General features: G+C 44.3%; 1 long non-coding RNA gene across 1 annotated transcript; it reads left to right on the forward strand.

The window, feature by feature from the left end:
* Positions 1–243: 243 nt before the first annotated feature.
* Positions 244–1847, forward strand: LOC138977347 (uncharacterized). Its single transcript, XR_011459244.1, has 2 exons — positions 244–898; positions 1136–1847. It is a non-coding gene; the product is annotated as an uncharacterized lncRNA (long non-coding RNA).
* Positions 1848–24203: the final 22356 nt, after the last annotated feature.

A 24203-nucleotide genomic window follows, 5' to 3' on the forward strand; every position in this document is an offset into this window, starting at 1 on the left:
AAATGTTTTAATTAACAACAACAACAAAACGTCCTATCGACCCTATTTGTTTTGGTCACGTGACCCTAAACCAACATATATTTTTGTTTGGCCTAAATTAAGTAATGTCTTTTTTTCCCGCATCCCAAATAGAGCCACCTAAGCATTTTATGACGAAAGATGTAGCTTGTATTTGATTTACATATGACTGACAACTATCATTGAAGCGATAAAAGTAATCTACACACACACAAAAAAAGATTTTATTGCCTACTGTTAGAAAAAAAGCTCAATACCGTAGTACGTCAATACCAGAATATCAATGATGATTCGTGATGATTCTCACAGCTATGTAATTAGTGAATGTGGCTGACGACACATGCAGACATAATTTAATATCAAAACGCGCCAAGAGAAAAACAAAATCATACACGCTTTATTTGGAACGTTTCTAATTATATCAAAAGTAGTGGACAAAGTTAATGGTCAGTTCATGCCTCGGTGGTCATTTCTATTGCACGCGTGTCTGGCTGCACAGCTGTGCAATTATTTGACTATCTTTGGCTTATTGTGAAGTTATATGAAACTAATAACAATCGTGATGGAAATAATCACAGGAAGGACACGCCAATCAATCACACGCGAGACACACCTAGTACCTGCTTATGTGGAAGGGATCGCAGGAATAATTATCCATTTCCGCAGTATAAGCTCAGGTATGAGTCTTCTGAATAATGCCACCACGAATACAAAAAATGCAGAACACGAACAAGAAGAACAAATAAATAATCATTGTCTATCTTTACAAAAAAGAAGTTTCTCCTTAGAGATGTGTCTGCCGATGATAAAAAAGACACTTCACAAATACATAACACACACACATGACAGCACAGCACAGATCCACTTCTGGAATCTTAAGGCAAGGTAACAAGAAGATTTTTTGCAAAAATCGTTCACTTTCATTTCTCACTCACAATTAGAAATATAGTTAGATTTCAATGAAACTTGGGCATAAGTAACTTATATTTATTCTACTTTCAGGAAACAAAGACCATTACCTCTTAAAATAAGTTAAAGGGGTACATTTTTGGCTTTTTATGGGGTATGCGCAACGACAAAATGCAAAAACGTTATTTCAGGGATGTCGCTCTTTAAGCTAAATGTGTCCCAAGACACACATTTTGTAGTCCCGGCATCCTGAAAGGCAGAGGCCCCAACCTACAGGTTTGCTTCCATACCAAAAACGCCTCCAGACACGGGAACTTGGGTGCAGAGGCAACAGCTCCGCTTGAACCTCAGAAACCAAATGTGCCTCCAGACACACATATCCCTTAGACGGCCGAGGCTGTGGCCTCTAAGGTTCTCTTGTACCAAACCGCCTCCTGAATCTGCATCAGATTGCGTGCGCTGGCATCTGCTTACATAGACCCACATTAAGTCACCACCGAGTGGTAGACACAGACGACATTTGGTAGCTTCACGGTAATGCGTACCCCTAGCGCGGCTCTGCTTGGGTGGGAATGTTCTGAGCAAAACACTATGTGTTACTCCATACCCCCCGCCCTCCATGGAACTTCTTGACCCCAACAAATTGGGGGGGGGGGGGGGAGTTTGCCCAGTCGGTATAGGCGCTGGCTTTAAAACCGTTTGTTACTATCAGCGTGGGTTCAACCCCCAAGTTCGGCGCGGGATGTGTGTCCCAGAGTCAACTTTGTGCAGACTCTCCTCGGTGTCCGAACACCCCCGTGTGCACGCATGCGCACGATAAAGATCCCAGGGTCACAGCGAAAGCCTCAGGCCTTGGAAACACGAATACATGCATGCAAAAATATGAAGCCCGGGTGTCCGTTCGGCCAACAGCCAATAAAGTAACCATTTCAGCACTGACCCAAGACGACCCAACCCGGTCCCTAGCCCATTTCAGGTCTCCTCTAGCAGCCGGCAGCCAGCTGTCTACATCCCCCTCCCCCCCCCCCCCTCCCCCGCATTTTTATTTTTTTATTTTCATACAAAGCCGGGTTTTCCCGTGTAACATGCCCCTAATGGCTTTGCCGTGAGGGCGTAAAACTTACATTTTCTCTCGATTGATTGAAAAACATTCGTTATTCTGTCCTTTCATTTAAACTGTCTATGTCATTAAAGGCACTCAACTTGGCTATCTGGCACACTTTGCGGATCAAAGATTTATTTTACTGGGGTCACGGTACCACATAATCAAAAATGAAGAATGTTTTGTGGTACGACATGTTCTGCAATATTTTAAGTTTATGTCAGTCCTACCGTGATTGGTTTTTTTTTCGACCGTGGGGAATTCTCAGATGGATTATCTTACTGTGTGTGTGTGTGTGTGTGTGTGTGTGTGTGTGTGTGTGTGTGTGTGTGTGTGTGTGTGTGGTGTGTGTGTGTGTCTGTGTGTAAAATAATAGCAAAAACACACACACACACACACACACACACACACACACACACACACACACACACACACACACACACACACATTGACACACACACACACACACACACACACACACACACACACACACCAGAGACACAAGAGAAGCAACCCCGTAAGTGCCTATGTAGCTGTAGTTCGATGATCGACAGAGCTGTCTCCCTTAACTGTTCCTCGCCAGCTGTCTTCTCTCTGTCCTGAAGTTCCGTAAAGGGGAGTAACTCATACAATTCCAACGTGAAAAATCTGTACAGGCATAGCAGCGGAGACACAAAGCGATGCGATAACTCAGGCAGGGGCGGATCCAGGGGGGGGGGGGAGGGAGGGGGGGGGAGGGGGGGGCGGGGATTCCGGACCCCCCCCCTACCCAGCCTAAAAAAATCTATAATTTTTTTTCATTCAAAAATCAATTCAAAAACAAAGAAAAACTGATGGCTCAGATTGCACCAGATTGCTCCAATCAATCAATAGGAAGCTTATATAGCGCGTATTCCGTGGGTACAGTTCTAAGCGCTTGTCGAAGAGTTGTCAACACAGGACTAACAAAGAAACTAACATCTACAGACGGACACGAACCCTATCACACACTAGCAAACCCTGATAAACATACAACAAACAACTGTTTAACAACAATATACACATCAATAGCTAGGTCCAAACAAAATAATATTAAGCACAAAGAAAACACCTCTCACAGAGCACAGCGCAAGAATGTCTTTTGGGGCACAACACATCACGTCGAACATGAAAGTCGCAGCCAGCTACGGGAAGAACTGAGTCTTCAACCTACTCTTGAACGCGTCAAGAGAGGGGCTCTGGCGAAGCTCAAGCGGCAGGGAGTTCCAGACGGAGGGGCCCGCGGAGGGAAATGCACGCTGACCAGCAGATGCGAGTTTCGAGCGAGGGATGTGAAGGCGGAGTGGGTCAGCAGCAGAACGAAGGGGACGGTCGGAGGGCTGGGTGTACAGGTCCAGGGAGGATTGAAGGTACTCGGGAGCAGAGTCGTTGAGACACTTGTAGACCAGAGTGGACAGTTTGTAGGAGATTCGGGTGTTGACAGGGAGCCAGTGCAAGGAGCGAAGTAGGGGGGTGATGTGGTCTCGCTTCGTCTTCCTCAACGTCAGCCTGGCAGCAGCGTTCTGGACTCGTTGTAGGCCATGAATGGATGAGGCGGGGAGGCCAGCCAGAAGGGAGTTGCAGTAGTCCAGACGACTGAAGATGAGGGAGACAACCAACTTGACACAGGCGTCGTGGGTGAGGTAGCGACGGATGGAGGCGATGCGTCATAGGTGGAAAAAGCAGGTCTTGATGATGAAGGAGATGTGTGTCTGCATGGAGAGATTGGAGTCGAGAAAGACGCCAAGGCTCTTGACAGCAGGGGAGAATGGAACAGTCGCGTCATCCAGCTGGAGGTCGGTCACAGTGAGGGAAGCAATCTTCTGTCGTGTTCCAACGAGAAGGGCCTCCGTCTTCTCACTGTTCAGCTTCAACTTGTTCTCGTTGAGATACGGAATCTTAAATACGTTAACGTAGGTCTTAAAGTAAGGGGCAAAGGTGGTGGTGACATTAAGCTACACGCGTCTTAGCAGCATTGTGTGAGTTCTCATGCAGGAAAAGCATCAATCCGTGTTGCTCTCTGAGCAGACACTTGTTCACGTTGTTGGTACCTGCGTAACCAGTAAAACAAAATGTGTATTAAAAATGCACATTAAGTCTTGGACAATACAAGGTATGTCGTTCAAAGAAAAATATGATAAATATTCCTCATATAAATTGTCGTCCGCAACTTCATCAAGTAACCTCACAATACACTTATTAGGGAGGCAGCGCGCGGCGGAAGTAGCTTGTGTGAGGTGCTCGCAGTCTGTGCCACAAACATTGTTTGTCACGAAGGCTGGTAGGATGTATGAGTGGGGTGGCCCTCTGCCACGTCCCGAGGCAACCTTAGCCCGCAAAGTATCCTACATTTATCTGTTTGAATAGTTCACAGAAAGTTAACAGAATGTTCACCTTTGTCTGCAAATATTGAACTGTCACAGGCCAAAGCCAGAACCATCTAAGAAAACCAGCACTGCACAATAGGTGAGACACATCACAAGAGTTCTGTTTCCCAGGGGACGTCTTTGCCATGTGTTGCTGCGTGAGGTCATTGTAAAGCCGAGAAGAGTTAGGGTAGATTGTTCAGCACACATCACATGAGTTATGTTTACAAAGCCGAGGAGAGTTAGGGTGGATTGTTCAGCACACATCACATGAGTTATGTTAACAGAGCCGAGGAGAGTTAGGGTAGATTGTTCAGCACACATCACATGAGTTATGTTTACAAAGCCGAGAAGAGTTGAGTTAGATTGTTCAGCACACATCACATGAGTTATGTTTTTAGAGCCGAGGATAGTTCAGGCAACCACTATCAGACTGACTGTTCGGCACACACCACACAAGTTATGTTTATAGAGCCGAGGATAGTTCAGGCAACCACTATCAGACTGATTGTTCAAGCACACACCACATAAGTTATGTTTATAGAGCCGAGAATAGTTCAGGCAGCCACCATCAGACTGATTGTTCAGCACACACCACATAAGTTATGTTTATAGAGCCGAGGATAGTTCAGGCAACCACTATCACCAACCACTATATAAGCTTCCTATTGATATCAGACTGACTGCTCAGTACACACCACACAAGTTATGTTTGTAATGTAGAGAAGAGTTCAGGAAGCCACTGTCAGAGATTGTTCAGCACACATTACAGGAGCTCTGTTTCCCATGACATCCCCTTGCCATAGTGTGGCTGCGTGAGGTCAGTGAACATGACGTACCTCCTCATGGAGGGTGAGAGGTGGAGGAGCTGTACGTCATAGAAACGTTTGCCGCGGACGTTGAGGTGTTGGGAGACGACCAGACGACACGTGGACATCAGACTGCGGGGTGTGGAGGCAGCTCTCTTCAGGAAGTGCAAGGGATGGTGCAGATACCGATCATCGTAGTATTCATACATAATGTCTTTCCTTACCTCAGATTCCAGTCTGGACAGTTCAGCATAGGAACAAGCGCCGGATTCGTAGAGCATGCGAGCGAGCACAGGCAAGTCGCGGACCACACAAAACTTCATCGGAGACACAGAGAACGACACCTCTCTTTCCCATCGCTTTCTACGTGTTTTGGCAAACCATGCGTCCGTGATGGAGGGCTGGTGAGTACTGAAGCCCAGCTTGATGTACTCGGCCAGCATCCTCTGCGGCCAGTGATAGTTTTGGATAGCGTACCTGAGCACTGTCTGACCCTCTGTGGTCACTGCCAGGGGGTCCACGCCTCGCGCCACCAGGTAAAACAGCAAGTCGTACTCTCCAGCTTCACACGCCGCGTGCAGAGCTGTCGCCCCGTACATACCAACCCCTCTGTGCAGGTCAGGACTCCACAGCAGTGCGTGTTCAATAACATCCGCGTGTGGTTTGTCTATGAGGAAACCAAGGGCTGTCCTACCGTAGCGGTTCTCCCGAAGAAGGTCTGCGTGGAATGAAACCAGCAGCTTACAGGCATATGTATTTTCAGAAACGGCACACATGAGTGGTGTGGTTTCACCATGAGGTACGTTGTTCTGATCGGCCCCTCTGTATAGCAAAGCTTCGACAGTCGTCCAGTCTCCTTTGTGTGCTGCCCTTACCAGATGAGTCAGTCCCTCTCCGTCCAAGACGTCGATCTCCGCATGGCGACGAAGGCAGTGGTCCACAACATCCCACTGGCGACAGATGATGGCCTCTTGTGTGGTGTAGTCGCGATGAGCTAAACCGGTTTCATCTGTCTCCTCTATCAGAGGTCTCACTGCCTGCCAGTTGTCATGGGCTAAGGCCTGTCTGAACAATTTCTTTCTCTTTTCTGCATCGATGTGCTCCTCCAAGAGCAGATGACAGTGCCAGAACAAACTGCCCTCTCTTCTTTCTATCGCTATCTGCATTACTCTTCGTCGTGCATCTTGGCTGACTTCATATTCCATCACCTTGGCAAGAAGCATCCACTGGTTCTTAGCCAGTAGTTGAGGCAAGGTTTCCAGGCAAGTATCAAGGCTTAGTCCTCGCTCTAGCAGCACCCTGCACACACCCCACTGCTGACCCTGCACCATTTGTGGACACAAACAGTTTCGCTGCTTGGTGGTAGACTTCAGTTTTATAATTGCTCTTACAACCTGCCATGCTTCTGCCTTCACTGCTTCCCCAAGGGCTAGTGCAACGTCTGCTGTTCGTGCTGTGGGTTTGGTCACATTAAAAAGTACTGCACGCCATTTGTGCTTGGCAACCGCTTTCTTCAATTTCCATTTCTGTAGTACGCTTTCACGCTTTTTGAGCTGCCTCACTCTCTTTTTGCGAGAGGGTAAAGGTGTGTAGTCGTTCCACCTTTTCCTGCCTCCTTCGGCATCCTCCAGCAGCTGTCTCACCTCAGTTATGTCCGCTCCTCGCTCCAGCAAGGCCAGGCACGTTGGCCAGTCAGCGTACTTGGTCACTTGGTCAGCCAGCAGCATCAAGACGTCCCACTGCCGGTCAACGAACGCTTCCTCCAGCGCCCAGCCTCGCTGGTCATCGTACAGAGAGTGGTCAGCCCACTGCTTCACCACCCCCCACTCTCTCTGCTCCACCGCGGCCCGGAACAACGACCTACGGACTTGTTCTGAGACATGCGACAGACAGGCTCGCTGGATGACGTCCCAACGTTTCTGGTCCAGCATGATGTAAAGGGCGATCTCTTGCAGGTCTGCAGGGAGAGGCACAGTGGCCAGCACGAGAACCATGGCTTCGTCTCTTGAAGCGTTCCTGTCACCTTTATGATAGCAGCTTGTAAGATGTTCCAAGAAGCCCAGCAGGTCTAGGTAATATATGGCATCCTCGTGTTGAATCAGCTGGGAGGTTAACTGTGTCAATACCTTCACAAAGTGCTTGTGTGGCACTCTGTCAAAAATGTCGTCCAGGCTTTTGTCGTGAATGTATATAACTATTTCCTGGCTGATCTGATTTAGAAGTGTCCGTACTATTTGACTGTGTTCAGAAACGGGTTTTCCTTTGCCGCTGTCTGTCACAACCCAGAGCACAATTTGAAAGATGCAATTGAGCAGCAGCTGGGCAAAGTGTTCATGCCATTTGATGCCGTTGTAATCCTGACTATCGATACACATCTCAACTATTTTGTAAATGTCTGTCTTTTTCGAGATAATTCTCATATCAGCCAGTTGGAAATGACATGTCTTGAGGGTGTCAAAGAGCCGCGGGTAGTGGGTTTGGCGAGTTATGAAGTTATCTGACGCCCACCAAGAGAGTGTACGATTAATCTCTCGCCACAACAACATTGCAGCATCCGTCCACAGCTGTCTCTTCATCAACTGCTGCAGGGCAGGGACAACCTGATCGCCCTGGCAGTAGGCCTCTATTTCCGTGTAGAATACGACCTCCGGGGTAAGCTTGCTGGCCTCTTCGACAGCCCAACGCCGTCTGATGTCACCTACCAGTCCAAGAAGCGAGCCAACAGCCATCCACTTTCTCATTGCCACCATGATAGGCAAGGCTATGGATTTTATTTCATCCTGGCTGCAATAGTACACGAGTTTCTTGATCGTTTTGTCACCATGCACATGCTGGCTGATGGTTTCTATAACTGGTCGTCGTTGATCACCATTTAGCTTTCTGAGCTTATAGAACACTGCTTCCGTTTTGAAGTTATTTTGCCTTACATCGAAAATCAGGTCTTGTTTAAACTCCTCCAGCTCTTCCTCGTCCATTGTACTCACGGAGTGGAGTCAAGATGTATGAAATGTAATTGAAATTACATTTAAGATCAATGTGGCAAAAGTATTTAACAAGTTTGAATTCAAAGTTCCTCTGTCTGTCTAATGTGAGAGAAACGCTTCTTGAGCTGCTTTTTCTCACAGCGTTGTTGTAACTCTTGAGTGTACGTGTTTGATTTTCGCTCCCCCATTTTTTGCCATGGTTCATTCGAATTCAGGATTGGTTTGAACTCTTCGAATGATATCTCAAAGACAGACAGCAATGGTAACATTTAACCTTGGTTGTAAGGCGGTGTTGGGGATAAAAAAAAACAAGTCGCGTAAGGCGAAATAACAACATTTAGTCAAGCTGTTGAACTCACAGAATGAAACTGAACGCACTGCTTTTTTCACCAAGACCGCATACTCGTAGTTTTGTCAGTCCACCGCTCGTGGCAAAGACAGTGAAATCAACAAGCCAGAATAGTGCGGTAGTAGTCGCGCTGAGGAGGATAACACGCTTTTCTGTATCTCTATTCCTTTTAGCTTACTGAGTTTGTTTTTAATCCAAACATATCATATCTATATGTTTTTGGAATCAGGAACCGACAAGGAATAAGATGAAATTGTTTTTAAATCGATTTCGGAAAATTAATTTTAATCATAATTTTTATATTTTTAATTTTCAGAGCTTGTTTGTAATCCAAATATAACATATGTATATGTTTTTGGAATCAGAAAATGACGAAGACCAAGATGAAATTGTTTTTGGATCGTTTAATAAAAAAATAATTTTAATTACAAGTTTCCGAGTTTTAATGACCAAACTCATTCATTAGTTTGTAAGCCACCAAGCTGAAATGCAATACCAAAGTCCGGCCTTCGTCGAAGATTGCTTTGCCAAAATTTCAATCAATTTGATTGAAAAATGAGGGTGTGACAGTGCCGCCTCAACTTTTACAAAAATCTGGATATGACGTCATCAAAGGTATTTATCGAAAAAGTGAAAAAACGTCCGGGGATATCATTCCCAGGAACCCTCATGTCCATTTTCATAAAGATCGGTCCAGTAGTTTAGTCTGAATCGCTCTACACACACACACACGCACAGACAGACACACACACACACACACACACACCCGTGAATATAAACTAATAAACGTTGGTGGTAGCAAACCACGTTCCATATACTGTACTTCAGTTTATTTATTAAAATTGATAGCATGTGTAACGTCGACGCCTCAGTTAAGAGTCCCGGTTGTGTTGAACTGCAGGTTAACATTCAAAAATTGCTCCTGTTTTTATTCTCCTTATTGAAATGTGGTCTGTTTTGGTCTCCTGCCGCCCGGTCTCTCTGTGTGTCTGTCTGAGTTTGTGTTTGTTTGTTTGTTTGGTAGTGTGTATGTGTGTGTGTGTGTGTGGATATGTGCCACGGCGTGTGTGTGTATGTGTGTGTGGATCAGTGTGTGTGGTGTGTGTGTGTGTGTGTGTGTGTAAAGATCTACACTGCTAAGCATATTTACAACAGGAAACAATGTTTCCGCCTATGTCAACGCATTTTCTATTGTGTATACTTGGCACAGGCACAAGGACTAATGACCTCCTGCGCCTACACCGGCACATCACAGGCCACTGCACGAAACTGTTAAAACACCGACCAGGAAAGCATTCAGCGAAGCAAATGTTTAAAATCACAACTTATGCTGAGAGCGGGTGCTACAAGGGTGACACAGAGAACGACAGTAGTTTGTAATTTTACTCTTTTTACATTTAGTCAAGTTTTGACTAAATGTTTTAACATAGAGGGGAATCGAGACGAGGGTCGTGGTGTATGTGTGTGTGTTTGTTTGTGTGTGATAGTTTGCGTGTGTGTGTGTGTAAGTGTGTGTATGCGTGTGTGTGCCGTGTGTGTGTGTGTGCGTGTGTGTGTGTGTGCGTGTGTGTGTGTGTGTGTGTGTGTTTGTTTATGTGAATGTAACCGAGCGCCAATTTACTTTACCCTTTCTCACCGAGCACAAACACTCAAAGCAACTGACACAAGTTATATTACCAGGTTCTTTTATTCCATAAGATGAAAAGGGGAATGTGTGGGATAACGGGGGTTTACTTTCAAATACAAAACTTTCAATGTATTACAACAGGACTAAACAACTCCAAAAACAACGCTCTCAATTCTTCACTCTAAAACTATATTCTAAATTCTCCCTCTAAAGCTACACTTTAAAAACACACTAAATCCTTCCTCCAAACTACACTCTAAAACTCTACTCTAAATCCTCACTCTCCACTTTAACCCCAAAAAACACAATGAAACTCTAATCTAAAACAAACGAAATCTAAAACAACAACCTAAAAACAATTCTTAAAAAAAAAAATCTACAAAAACTCACTGAGCCCCTCTAACAAAAACTAGTCTACAGAACCCAGTCTAAAAAAACTAATCTACGAGAACCAATCTACAAAAACTAATCTACAAAAACCAATCTACGAGAACCAGTCTACGAGAACTAATCTACACAATCCCCATCTACGAAAACCTAGCTAGAAAACCCATCTACAAAAACCTAGCTAAAATAACCCACTAAAAAACCCGTCTACGAAAACCCCATCTAAAAAAACTAACTAAATCTAACTACACCCCTCTAAAAAGACCCCGTCGCACACTCCGCCATCCTGCAAACCACAGAATGCACGCCGTAAGCATACGTAAACAACTCAACAATTTCAACTACCACAAACTAACTCTTTGAACAACAAAACACATCATTCCTATCAAATAACATACCTACAATACCGTTCTCTCAAACGGTTTTCTAAAGCATTCAATAAACAAAAGTTTTCCCAAACATTCAACTCACAAAACAGTCTTCATAAACATTCAAATAAATCCTCCCCCAAGCAGCATACTCTTCTTCTCACTGCTTACCCATTTACAAAAAGAAAATTGTATTAACCTACCAGCAAAAGAATTCCTCACATCCCAAAGGATTTCAGCCTGTGACAAAGCATGTCACACCGGGCGTCCAGAAAACACGCACAAAAATATACGCTGTCTTTCTTCAGAATTCCAAGCAGAAAGAAAGTCTCAGTATAGGCCCCAGGGCCCAGCATCCGCGTGCCTGCGTCACAAGGTTAACACACGTTCGACTCGAGGGGTGTCGAGTACCTTATTTTCTCTACTTGGTGTTTAACATCACCTTCAACTATTCAAAATTACATCGCGGCGCAGAGAAAAAAGAGAGATGGAATAAAGTCACCCGTCAATTGTTTCCTGTTCACAAAAACATTAATCACAATTTTACTCCAGAAACTTATACCAAAAAACAATCGTTTTACCTATGCAAATTTAAGAATCGGCTCTTCCATCAGACCATTCCAATAGAGACAAAACACAGTCTCGGAAACCTTAGTGGATCCCCGATAGTACAGGGGTACCCGAGTTCACAAGTTCAAACGGATGTACACAAGTGCATGTGCACCGTAACTGTCGTCGGTCACAAGCTCACATGTGTATGACAATATGTGTTTGCGTGTGTGTGTGTGTGTGTGCGTGTTTGTTTATGTGTGTATGACAATATGTTTTTGTGTGCGCGTGTGTGTCTTCAGTTCTGCCAGTCTGTTAAACATTTTTGTTTTAGGCCTAGTTGACTAGCATCCTCGGTGAGTAATACAACCATACATACAACGCTCAAAACACTTACCTCGAACCAAACACACAGGACCTTTTCTGGGAAACCAAGCCGCGATCTAAAAAGCAGTAGAGCTTCAGCGAATTTGCAGCGCGTATAGAAACACAGTGTCAATCAATCAATATCAATCAATATGAGGCTTATATCGCGCATATTCCGTGGGTACAGTTCTAGGCGCTCTGCAATGATCAGAACAGCTCACTCAGCTATTTTCAACACACACGCAGTGATGACCAGGGATTCCACTGTGCTGCATGCTCTGCAATCTTCTCCGATGGGGCCCAGCACAGAACATAGTGCTGGTGATGCAGGGTTGAGCCTAAACGCGTCTGGCTGTTCAGAGCAAAGAGGCCGGATTGAGTCACTGAGTGTTTTCATAAATCACGGATGTGTGTGTGTGTGTGTGTGTGTGTGTGTGTGTGTGTGTGTGTGTGCGTAGAGGGAGAGATAATGGGGCTACTGATATCCAGCGAATGAATGGAGGAAGTGACAACGGCAGTGGTGGACGATTGGTCAATTTCAAAATATTGATCTCTGGTTGGTTGCAGCGTTGTCTCTGTCGTTGCCACAGTCATTTTGTCTATGTGCTACATTCGGTTCACATTCAATCCAGAATTGTTGATTGCTCTCAAACCTTGTACTTGTATTCTTGTTCCAATAATAATAAGAGTAATGAGATTATTTATATGGCGCTAATCCTAAAATAGTTCTAAGCGCCTCACAAAAACAAGCATAAATATATTATCCCCGAGTACGCAGTAGGAGGGTCCAGCAGACTTTAATTGTGTGTCTGTGTATCTGTCTGTCTGTCTGTCTGTCTCGACTTAACAGCTTATTGCTGGGAAACTACTGGGCGCAGTTCGTTCAAAAGTTGATACACTAACTTGATAATAGGTCCGATTGATCGTATTAAAACTTCATAATGTTACCTGGGACCTAAATGCGAAATATTCCACCAAAACGACTCTTAACGGGGGGAGTTTTTGCGGTGGGAGGCTGGTCGCTTTGCGAACAGCCTGAACTAAAGGGGAGACTTGGGCGGCCTCAGCCGAACACGTCACGCAGTGACGAGAAAAGCATGATTTGCAAGCCAGACAACGGGTGGGGATATGGTCTCGGCAAAGAAATTACAATGCAGGGTTTGGTCTCGGTGAAAGAGAGACAGAGACTGAGAGAGCACGAGAGAGTCTATGGCCAAAGTGATCCGGGTTCGATTCCCGGCATGGGCGGTCTATTTTTTTTGTTTGTTAATTCTTGTTTACTATTGTTTATTATGAACGTTTTAATGTTTTATTTTACTCTAATAGTTTTTTTAATTGTGTAAAATAAATAAATATTTTTTTTTTCTTTTTAATCCAAGTGATCCGGGTTCGATTCCCGGCATGGGCGGTCACATTTTGTTTTTGTTTAATATTGTTTATTATGAACGTTTTAATGTTTTATTTTACTCTAATAATTTTTTTCATTGTGTAAAATAAATAAATATTTTTTTTTTAAATCCAAGTGATCCGGGTTCGATTCCCGGCATGGGCGGTCTATTTTTTTAATTTTTTTTTTTAATTCTTGTTTACTATTGTTTATTATGAACGTTTTAATGTTTTATTTTACTCTAATAATTTTTTTAATTGTGTAAAATAAATAATTTTTATTTTTTATTTTTTTGTAAATCCACGTGCACAAGACAAAAACTTTCATACTGGGGGAGCGAGCCAGTCTGAAGAGTACTCGGGTCCAGCGCCAGCGTTTTTTATTCTGTACACAATTCCGAATCAAATAATTCAGGAAATATCCATCGTAAATGAGGTTTAAAAACAATAAAGTTCATACAGAAGCGAACTGTACTAATTATTGCGTACAGGTTGACAAACTAGTAACATGAACACTAAAATTGTATCTCGTAAAATGCAAAGCAACGTGACAGAAAAAAAGCATTTACGAGAGAAACAGCAGCCACAGTCTAGTCGTGCATATACATTATGTGGTTTGCAATCAGGTACATGTGTATGTACGCTTAATGTCGAGTTCAGCACACATTACAGGTGTTCCGTTTGTAATGTCGATACGAGTTATGGCGGTCACAAAGCCAAAATTGTCAGCATACATCACACACGTTCTTTTGTGTAAAGCCTCAAAGAGTTACAGCAGTCACTAACCAGACGTTTCAGCACACATCAAACAAGTTCTGTTGTGTAAAGCCCAACAGAGTTACAGCAGTCACTAACTCGGACGTTTCAGCAAACATCAAACAAATTCTGTTGTGTAAAGCCTAACAGAGTTACAGCAGTCGTTAACTCGGACGTTTTAGCACACATCAAACAAGTTCTGTTGTGTAAAGCCTAACAGAGTTACAGCAGTCACTAACCAGACGTTTCAGCACACATCACACAAGTTCTGTTGTGTAAAGCCTAACAGAGTTACAGCAGTCACTAACCAGACGTTTCAGCACACATCACACAAGTTCTGTTGTGTAAAGCCTAACAGAGTTACAGCAGTCACTAACCAGACGTTTCAGCACACATCAAAGAAGTTCTGTTGTGTAAAGCCTAACAGAGTTACAGCAGTCGTTAACTCGGACGTTTCAGCAAACATCAAACAAGTTCTGTTGTGTAAAGCCTAACAGAGTTACAGCAGTCGTTAACTCGGACGTTTCAGCACGCATCACACAAGTTCTGTTGTGTAAAGCCTAACAGAGTTACAGCAGTCGCTAACTCAGACGTTTCAGCAAACATCACACAAGTTCTGTTGTGTAAAGCCTAACAGAGTTACAGCAGTCGCTAACTCAGACGTTTCAGCAAACATCACACAAGTTCTGTTGTGTAAAGCCTAACAGAGTTACAGCAGTCGTTAACTCGGACGTTTCAGCAAACATCAAACAAGTTCTGTTGTGTAAAGCCTAACAGAGTTACAGCAGTCGTTAACTCGGACGTTTCAGCACACATCACACAAGTTCTGTTGTGTAAAGCCTAACAGAGTTACAGCAGTCGCTAACTCAGACGTTTCAGCACACATCACACAAGTTCTGTTGTGTAAAGCCTAACAGAGTTACAGCAGTCGCTAACTCAGACGTTTCAGCACACATCACACAAGTTCTGTTGTGTAAAGCCTAACAGAGTTACAGCAGTCGCTAACTCAGACGTTTCAGCAAACATCACACAAGTTCTGTTGTGTAAAGCCTAACAGAGTTACAGCAGTCGCTAACTCAGACGTTTCAGCAAACATCACACAAGTTCTGTTGTGTAAAGCCTAACAGAGTTACAGCAGTCACTAACTCGGACGTTTCAGCACACATCAAAGAAGTTCTGTTGTGTAAAGCCTAACAGAGTTACAGCAGTCGTTAACTCGGACGTTTCAGCAAACATCAAACAAGTTCTGTTGTGTAAAGCCTAACAGAGTTACAGCAGTCGTTAACTCGGACGTTTCAGCACACATCACACAAGTTCTGTTGTGTAAAGCCTAACAGAGTTACAGCAGTCGCTAACTCAGACGTTTCAGCAAACATCACACAAGTTCTGTTGTGTAAAGCCTAACAGAGTTACAGCAGTCGCTAACTCAGACGTTTCAGCACACATCAAAGAAGTTCTGTTGTGTAAAGCCTAACAGAGTTACAGCAGTCGTTAACTCGGACGTTTCAGCAAACATCAAACAAGTTCTGTTGTGTAAAGCCTAACAGAGTTACAGCAGTCGTTAACTCGGACGTTTCAGCACACATCACACAAGTTCTGTTGTGTAAAGCCTAACAGAGTTACAGCAGTCGCTAACTCAGACGTTTCAGCACACATCAAAGAAGTTCTGTTGTGTAAAGCCTAACAGAGTTACAGCAGTCGTTAACTCGGACGTTTCAGCAAACATCAAACAAGTTCTGTTGTGTAAAGCCTAACAGAGTTACAGCAGTCGTTAACTCGGACGTTTCAGCACACATCACACAAGTTCTGTTGTGTAAAGCCTAACAGAGTTACAGCAGTCGCTAACTCAGACGTTTCAGCACACATCACACAAGTTCTGTTGTGTAAAGCCTAACAGAGTTACAGCAGTCGCTAACTCAGACGTTTCAGCACACATCACACAAGTTCTGTTGTGTAAAGCCTAACAGAGTTACAGCAGTCGCTAACTCAGACGTTTCAGCACACATCAAAGAAGTTCTGTTGTGTAAAGCCTAACAGAGTTACAGCAGTCGTTAACTCGGACGTTTCAGCAAACATCAAACAAGTTCTGTTGTGTAAAGCCTAACAGAGTTACAGCAGTCGTTAACTCAGACGTTTCAGCACACATCAAAGAAGTTCTGTTGTGTAAAGCCTAACAGAGTTACAGCAGTCGCTAACTCAGACGTTTCAGCACACATCACACAAGTTTTGTTTGCAAAGCCGAGGAGACCTCAGGCAGCCACTATCCAAAACTATTCTGCACACATCACAGGAATTCTGTTTCCCATGACATCCCCTTGCCATAGTGTGGCTGCGTGAGGTCAGTGAACATGACGTACCTCCTCATGGAGGGTGGGAGGTGGAGGAGCTGTACGTCATAGAAACGTTTGCCGCGGACGTTGAGCTGATGGGAGACGACCAGACGACACGTGGACATCAAACTGCGGGGCGTGGAGGCAGCTCTCTCAAGGAAGTGTAAGGGATGGTGCAGAAAAGGAACAATGTAGAAATCATACAGAATGTCTTTCCTTACCTGAGAATCCATTCTGGACAGTTCAGCATAGGAACAAGCGCCGGATTCGTACAGCATGCGAGCGAGCACAGGCAAGTCGCGGTCCACACAGAACTTCATCGGAGACACAGATAACGACACCTCTCTCTCCCACCGCTTTCTACGTGTTTTGGCAAACCATGCGTCCGTGATGGAGGGCTGGTGAGTACTGAAGCCCAGCTTGATGCACTCGGCCAGCATCCTCTGCGGCCAGTGATAGTTATGAACAGCGTACCTGAGCACTGTCTGACCCTCTGTGGTCACTGCCAGGGGGTCCACCCCTCGCGCCACCAGGTAATACAGCATGTCATACTCTCCAGCTTCACACGCCGCGTGCAGAGCTGTCGCCCCGAAGTAACCAACCCCTCCGTGCAGGTCGGGACTCCACAGCAGTGCGTGTTCAATGACATCCGCGTGTGGTTTGTCTATGAGGTCACCAAGGGCCGTGCCCCCGTAGCAATTCTCCCGAAGAAGGTCTGCGTGGAATGAAACCAGCAGCTTACACGCATCTGTATTTTCAGAAGTGGCATACATGAGTGGTGTGTTTTCACCATGAGGTACGTTGTTCTGATCGGCCCCTCTGTATAACAAAGCTTCGACAGTCTTCCAGTCTCTTCTGCGTGCTGCCTTTACCAGAGGAGTCAGTCCCTCTGCGTCTAAGACGTCGATCTCCGCATGGCAACGAAGGCAGTGGTCCACAACATCCCACTGGCGACAGGTGATGGCCTCTTGTGTGGTGTAGTCGCGATGAGCTAAACCGGTCTCATCTGTCTCCTCTATCAGAGGTCTCACTGCCTGCCAGGTGTCATGCACTAAGGCCTGTCTGAACAAACTCTCTCTCTTCTCTGCATCGATGTGCTCCTCCAAGAGCAGATGACAGTGCCAGAACAAACTGCCCTCTCTTCTGTCTATCGCTATCTGCATTACTCTTCGTCGTACATCTTGGCTGACTTCATATTCCATCACCCTGGCAAGAAGCATCCACTGGTTCTTAGCCAGTAGTTGAGGCAAGGCTTCCAGGCAGGTAGCAAGGCTTAGTCCTCGCTCTAGCAGTACTCTGCACACACCCCACTGCTGACCCTGCACCATTTGTGGAAACAAGGAATTTCGCTGCTTGGGGGTAGTCTTCAGTTTTATAATTGCTCTTACAACCTGCCATGCTTCTGCCTTCACTGCTTCCTCAAGGGCTAGTGCAACGTCTGCTGTTCGTGCTGTGGGTTTGGTCACATTAAAAAGCACTGCACGCCATTTGTGCTTGGCAACCGCTTTCTTCAATTTCCATTTCTGTAGTACGCTTTCACGTTTTTCGAGCTGCCTCACTCTCTTTTTGCGAGAGGGTAACGGTGTGTAGTCGTTCCACCTTTTCCTACCTCCTTCGGCCCCCTCCAGCAGCTGTCTCACCTCAGTTATGTCCGCTCCTCGCTCCAGCAAGGCCAGGCACGTTGGCCAGTCAGCGTACTTGGTCACTTTGTAGTGGACCCTCATCAGCTCCGTCTTGGTCAGCCCGTGGTCAGCCAGCAGCATCAAGACGTCCCACTGCCGGTCAACGAACGCTTCCTCCAGCGCCCAGCCTCGCTGGTCATCGTACAGAGAGTGGTCGGCCCACTGCTTCACCACCCCCCACTCTCTCTGCTCCACCGCGGCCCGGAACAACGACCTACGGACTTGTTCTGAGACATGCGACAGACAGGATCGCTGGATGACGTCCCATCGTTTCTGGTCCAGCATGATGTAAAGGGCGATCTCTTGCAGGTCTGCAGGGAGAGGCACAGTGGCCAGCACGAGAACCATGGCTTCGTCTCTTGAAGCGTTCCTGTCACCTTTATGATAGCAGCTTGTAAGATGTTCCAAGAAGCCCAGCAGGTCTAGGTAATCTATGGCATCCTCGTGTTGAATCAGCTGGGAGGTTAACTGTGTCAATACCTTCACAAAGTGCTTGTGTGGCACTCTGTCAAAAATGTCGTCCAGGCTTTTGTCGTGAATGTACATAACTATTTCCTGGCTGATCTGATTTAGAAGTGTCCGTACTATTTGACTGTGTTCAGAAACGGTTTTTCCTTTCCCGCTGTCTGTCACAACCCAGAGCACAATTTGAAAGATGCACTTGAGCAGCAAATTGGCAAAGTGTTCATGCCATCGGATGCTGTCGCGTTTCTGAATATCGATGAACATCTCAACAATTGTGTCTGTCTTTTTCGAGATAATTCTCATATCAGCCAGTTGGAAATGACATGTCTTGAGGATGTCAAAGAGCCGCGGGTAGTGGGTTTGGCGAGTTTTGAAGTCATCCGACGCCCACCAAGAGAGTGTACCATTAATCTCTCGCCACAACAACACTGCAGCATCCTGCCACAGCTGTCTCTTCGTCAACTGCTGCAGGGCAGAGACAATCTGATCGTCGTAGCAGTAGGCCAATATTTCCGTGTAGAATATGATCTCCGGGGTAAGCTTGCTGGCCTCTTCGACAGCCCAGCGCCGTTTGATGTCACCTACCAGTCCAAGAAGCGAGCCAACTGCCACCCACTTTTTTCTTGCCACCACGATAGGCAAGGCTATGGTTTCTATTTCATCCTTGCTGCAACAGTACTGGAGTTTCTTGATCGTTCTGTCGTCACGGACATGCTTACTGATTGTCTCTATAACAGGTCGTCGTTGATCGCCTTGTAGCTCTCTGAGCTTTTTGAACACAGCGTCCTTTTTAAAGTAATCTCGCCTGACATCGAAAATCAGGTCTCGTTTAAACTTCTCCAGCTCTTCCTCGTCCATTGTACTCTCGACGTGGAGTCAGGATATATACAAGTAATTGAAATTAAATGTTTAAGATCTTGTGATGAATGTGGCAAAAGTATTTAACAAGTTTGGTTTCAACGTTCCTCTGTCTTTATGTGAGAGAAACGTTTCTCGAGCTGTTTTCTCTCACAGTGTTGTTGTAACTCTTGAGTGGCTGATTTTCGCTCCCCCATATTCTGCCATGGTTGATTCAAATTCAGGTTTGTTTGAACTCTTCCAATGATATCTCAAAGACAGGCAGCAATGGTCACATTTCACCTTGGTTGTAAGGCGGTGTTGAGGATCAAAAAAGGTAAAATTACAAACTACTGTCCTTCTCTTTGTCGCCCTTATATAGCACCTGCTCTCAGCATAAGTTATGATTTTAAACAGTTGCTTCGCTGAATGCTTTCCTGGTCGGTGTTGTAACAGTTTCCTGCAATGGCCTGTGATGTCTCGGCGTGGCTTCGGGTGCAGGAAGTTATTAGTTCTTGTGCCTGTGCCAAGTACACACGATATGAAATGCATTGGCATAGGCTGGGGCATTGTTTATGCTAAGCTGTGTAGATCTTTACGCACGCACGCACGCACGCACGCACGCACACGCACACATACGCACACACATACACACACACACACACTGGTCCACACACACACAAACAAACAAACAAACAAACAAACAAACAAACAAACAAAAACAAACGCAAACATACAGAGAGAGGGGGCAGCAAGGGTGGGGCGAGCAGTTATTTCAGCAGTTCTACACGATAGACATGTCTTTGGTTTGCAACTAGCAACATTAATGCTTTGAAAAGCTCCTTACAAATCATAATTGCGCATACACACAAACAAGAACAGTACCTCGTTGTACGAGAATCTCCTAGTTTTCTGTCACTTCCATAAAGGCTGCTTTATAAAACATTCAAACATATAGAAGCATAAATACGTTGGTAGATCAGACCAAAACAGACCACATTTCTAAAAGGAGAATAAAAGCCTACCCGCATTCCAGTGTTCGTGTTGGCAGGAGAGCAACTGTTGACATTGTTCGCTCTGATTCTTCGCATGATCGCACAACGCATAATACACGCAACAAATAAACAGCAGTCATTTCGAATGTTAACATGCAGTTCGACGCAACCAGGTCTTTTAACTGAGGCGTCGACGTCGCACATGCTATTCATTACATTTAGTCAAGTTTTGACAAAAAGTTTTAACATAGACTGGGAATTGAGACGAGGGTGGTGGTGGAGGTGATGTGTGTGTGTGTGTGTGTGTGTGTGTGTGTGTGTGTGTGTGTGTGTGTGTGTGTGTGTGTGTGTGTTTGTGTGTGAGTGTGTGTGTGTGTTGTGTGTGTGTGTGTGTGTGTGTGTGTGTGTGGTGTGTGTGTGTGTGTGTGCGTGCGTGTGCGTGTGTGTGACAACTATAGGCTACAACCGCACAATAATCACTAGCCTGCGAAGGTAGGCCGGTTGAGTGATAAGGATTCGATCAAACTATAGCACACAAACTCCTTTTTTCTTTGAATAACTAAAGAAAGGAGGAATAAAGAAGTTACATACCTCGCATTTTTCATGATCCGCAAACTTCGACCATTTTTGTTAATATTCACTGAGACTCGGCATGCAACCTCTACATATTCACATGTGTGTGTTTGTTTGTTTGTGTGCGTGTGTGTGTGTGTGTGTGTATATATATATATGTGTGTGTGTGTGTGTGTGTGTGTGTGTGTGTGTGTGTGTGTGTCAGTGTGTGTGTGTGTGGGTGTGTGTGGAAGATGGCTGGGTGCGTGTGGCGTTTGCGTCGTGCTGAATTCCGTGTGTGGGAGTGGACAGCGCATAAAAAGACGCGGCCTTTGTGTGTCGTTGTACAGCCTGTAAACCGTGCACATTTCAGTCAGTCCAGGTCATGTCCTGGTCTTAGTTGGTTTCGGTTCTCTGTCATTGAATTTGTCCTTAGGCGCCTGACAAATGTCACTTTCACATTGTGGTCTTGTTGGCGGTTCAAACGATTCTTGTGCTTCTTCTTCTGCTTTTTTACAGTTTTGACTAAATGTTTTAACTTAGACGGGGAATCGAGACGAGGGTCGTGGTGTATGTATGTGTGTGTGTGTGTGTGTGTGTGTGTGTGTGTGTGTGTGTGTGTGTGTGTGTGTGTGTGTGTGTGTGTGTCTGTGTGTGTGTGTCTGTGTGTGTGTGTGTAGAGCGATTCAGACAAAAACCCACACACATTTTTATTTTTTTAGATAAATGTCTTTGATGACGTCATATCCGGATTTTTGTGATTGTTGAGGCGGCACTGTCACGCCCTCATATTTTAACCAAATTGATTGAAATTTTGGTCAAGCAATGTTTGACTCAGTCCGGACTTTGGTATTGCATTTCAGCTCAGAAGCTTAAAAATTAGTTAATTTGTTTGCTCATTAAAGTTGTAATCAATAACGATTTTTCACCTACAGATTAACAAATCATTGCATTGTATTCTTCGTTTCCTCCTGAATTCCAAAATATATAGATATGTTATGTTTACTTGAAAAACGCGCTCAGAATTAAAGAAAATAGGTCGAGTATAATGTTCGCATGCTTCGCGTGACCCGTCTCGGTGTTCGGGGAAGTTTAGCCGAGACTATCTGAATGTAGTCTCGGCGATGACTGGTGTTTATCTTTTAGTTTGACACCTACAGATTGACTAAATGTTTTTATATCGCTTCATGCGACTTGTTTTCTCTTCTTCTTCTTCTTTGCTAGGCTTGAATCCAAGTACTTATGTTTCATTGAAAAAACCTTAAATGAAATTGGTCTCTCTGGCCTTTGGACTTCTCAAGAAAATATCCAATACTCAAGCACATGGTTTAAAAAGAAAGTAAAAAGAAGTCTATATGACCAGTATATCCATAAATGGTTTACAGAAATTGGAACAAAAAATATGTTTTGGAATTATCGAATGTTCAAAGATATTTTTGAATGTGAAGACTACGTCACAACCCTGCCATATCAGCAATGTGTTTCAATGATGAAGTTTAGAACATTAAACAACAATTTACCTGTACAGAAAGAACGTTATCTTAACATCCCGAGGTCAGAAAGAACTTGCACCAAATGTGTATCGCATGACATAGGTGATGAATTCCATTATTTATTTGTCTGTGATTGTTTCAAAGAAGAAAGAGCTGAGTTGTTACCACCTTACTATTGGAAAAAACCTAATGCACTTAAATTTAAAAAGTTGTTTGCTACTAAGAAAAAGAAATTGCTAAAGAATATTTTGGACTTTACTAATAGAATTTGTAACAGTTTTTCATAGTTTTTTTTATTTTCTATTTTTTAATTTTATTTATTTATTATATTAGCATATATCATGATTGTATTGATTGTATGTATTGTTCAAAATGCCCCCATGGGTTATGGACCAATAAACTTGAAACTTGAAACTTGACTAAATGTTTTTATATCGCTTCATGCGACTTGTTTTCTCTTCTTCTTCTTCTTTGCTAGGCTGGAATTCCCGCGATTTTTACGTGTATGACCGTTCAGGCAGCCGTACGCCGCTTTCGGAGTCTGCATGCTGGATATGTTTGTGTTTATAAAACCCACTCAACTCTGACATGGATTACATGGTCGTTTCTGTGCGCATTTGGTTTTGTGCTTGCGTATACACAGGAAAGGGGTTAAGCCACTACGTAGGAGATCGGAACAATGTCCAGCCTTAACCCACAGGCGCGTTCGGGATTCGAACCCACGATCTTCCGCTTGGGAGGCTGGCGTCTTATCCACTTGGGCATTGCGCCTGTCGGTTCTTGTGCTGAGTTTTATGTCAAGTAAGCCACATGAATTGTTCACAGCTAAACTTTTTTGAGTAAAATAACTGAAAGTGTGTCATCATCATGTGCAATCTGCTTTTCTTTAAAACAAATTTGTAATATTGTGGGTTTTTTTAGAAAGAAAAAAACTGGAGATAAACAGCCAACGAGCAAGGAGCGAACCAAAACACAACAAGAAATTCCTCCGAGGTAGGAAAAACACCCCCGTTGGTCAAAGGGAAATAACCATTCTCACTGCCACCAACTGAGAAGGTTATTTCCCTTTGACCATTAATATGTCCCTCTATAAGTCCTTGTAGAATCTTAATCCACCAATAACTCCCTAACCGTGTGTTTGACTGGTCCCAATTTTTGTAAGGACCGTCTCAGTAATGTATAGAACCTGTTCACCAAGTTTGGTGACGATCGGTCCGTTCATTCTTGAGATCTATATGCGAACACAAACAAACAAACACATCAGCGAATCCTATACACACCCCTATACCGGGGGTGTAACAAGCAGTCAGACAAGGTTGAATGCTGGACACAACTAAAGGGTCTGCTATCTGGAAGAAAATAAATCGATGAAACACCTAGCCTGTTCCATTTTAGCTGTTTCGATTTTTCTTTCGTCGATTTTAAGGCGGAATCCTAACTTTTGTGATGTTGTTGTTGATTTTATTGTTGGGGAGTGGGGGTAGGGGTGTTGCATATGCTATCGTATAGACACTACCTCGTGTAAAATCTATCTGTTTGTTGAATATGGTAGGTGAATGGGTAGCCTTTCCTGTCAGATAATCATGGTTTTACAATAAACGACCTCAGAACAACGATTATAATTGGTAATATAGATGGAGTTGTTGATGAGAAAGAAGAAACATTAGGAAGAAAAATAGAAGAAAAACAAAATAATAAAATAGCATAAGGACAAAGTTAACAAATAGTACAAATAAATAAAAGAGGAAAATAACGGCGGCAACTTTTGGGTGGGGCTTTTTTTTGAAGGGCGTTAACTGTGCCTAACGTTAGACATCGCATTACCAAGACGGAGTTATGCACCTTAGATAACTCT

Source organism: Littorina saxatilis, linkage group LG9 (genome assembly GCF_037325665.1).
Source record: "Littorina saxatilis isolate snail1 linkage group LG9, US_GU_Lsax_2.0, whole genome shotgun sequence".
Lineage (NCBI taxonomy): Eukaryota > Metazoa > Mollusca > Gastropoda > Littorinimorpha > Littorinidae > Littorina > Littorina saxatilis.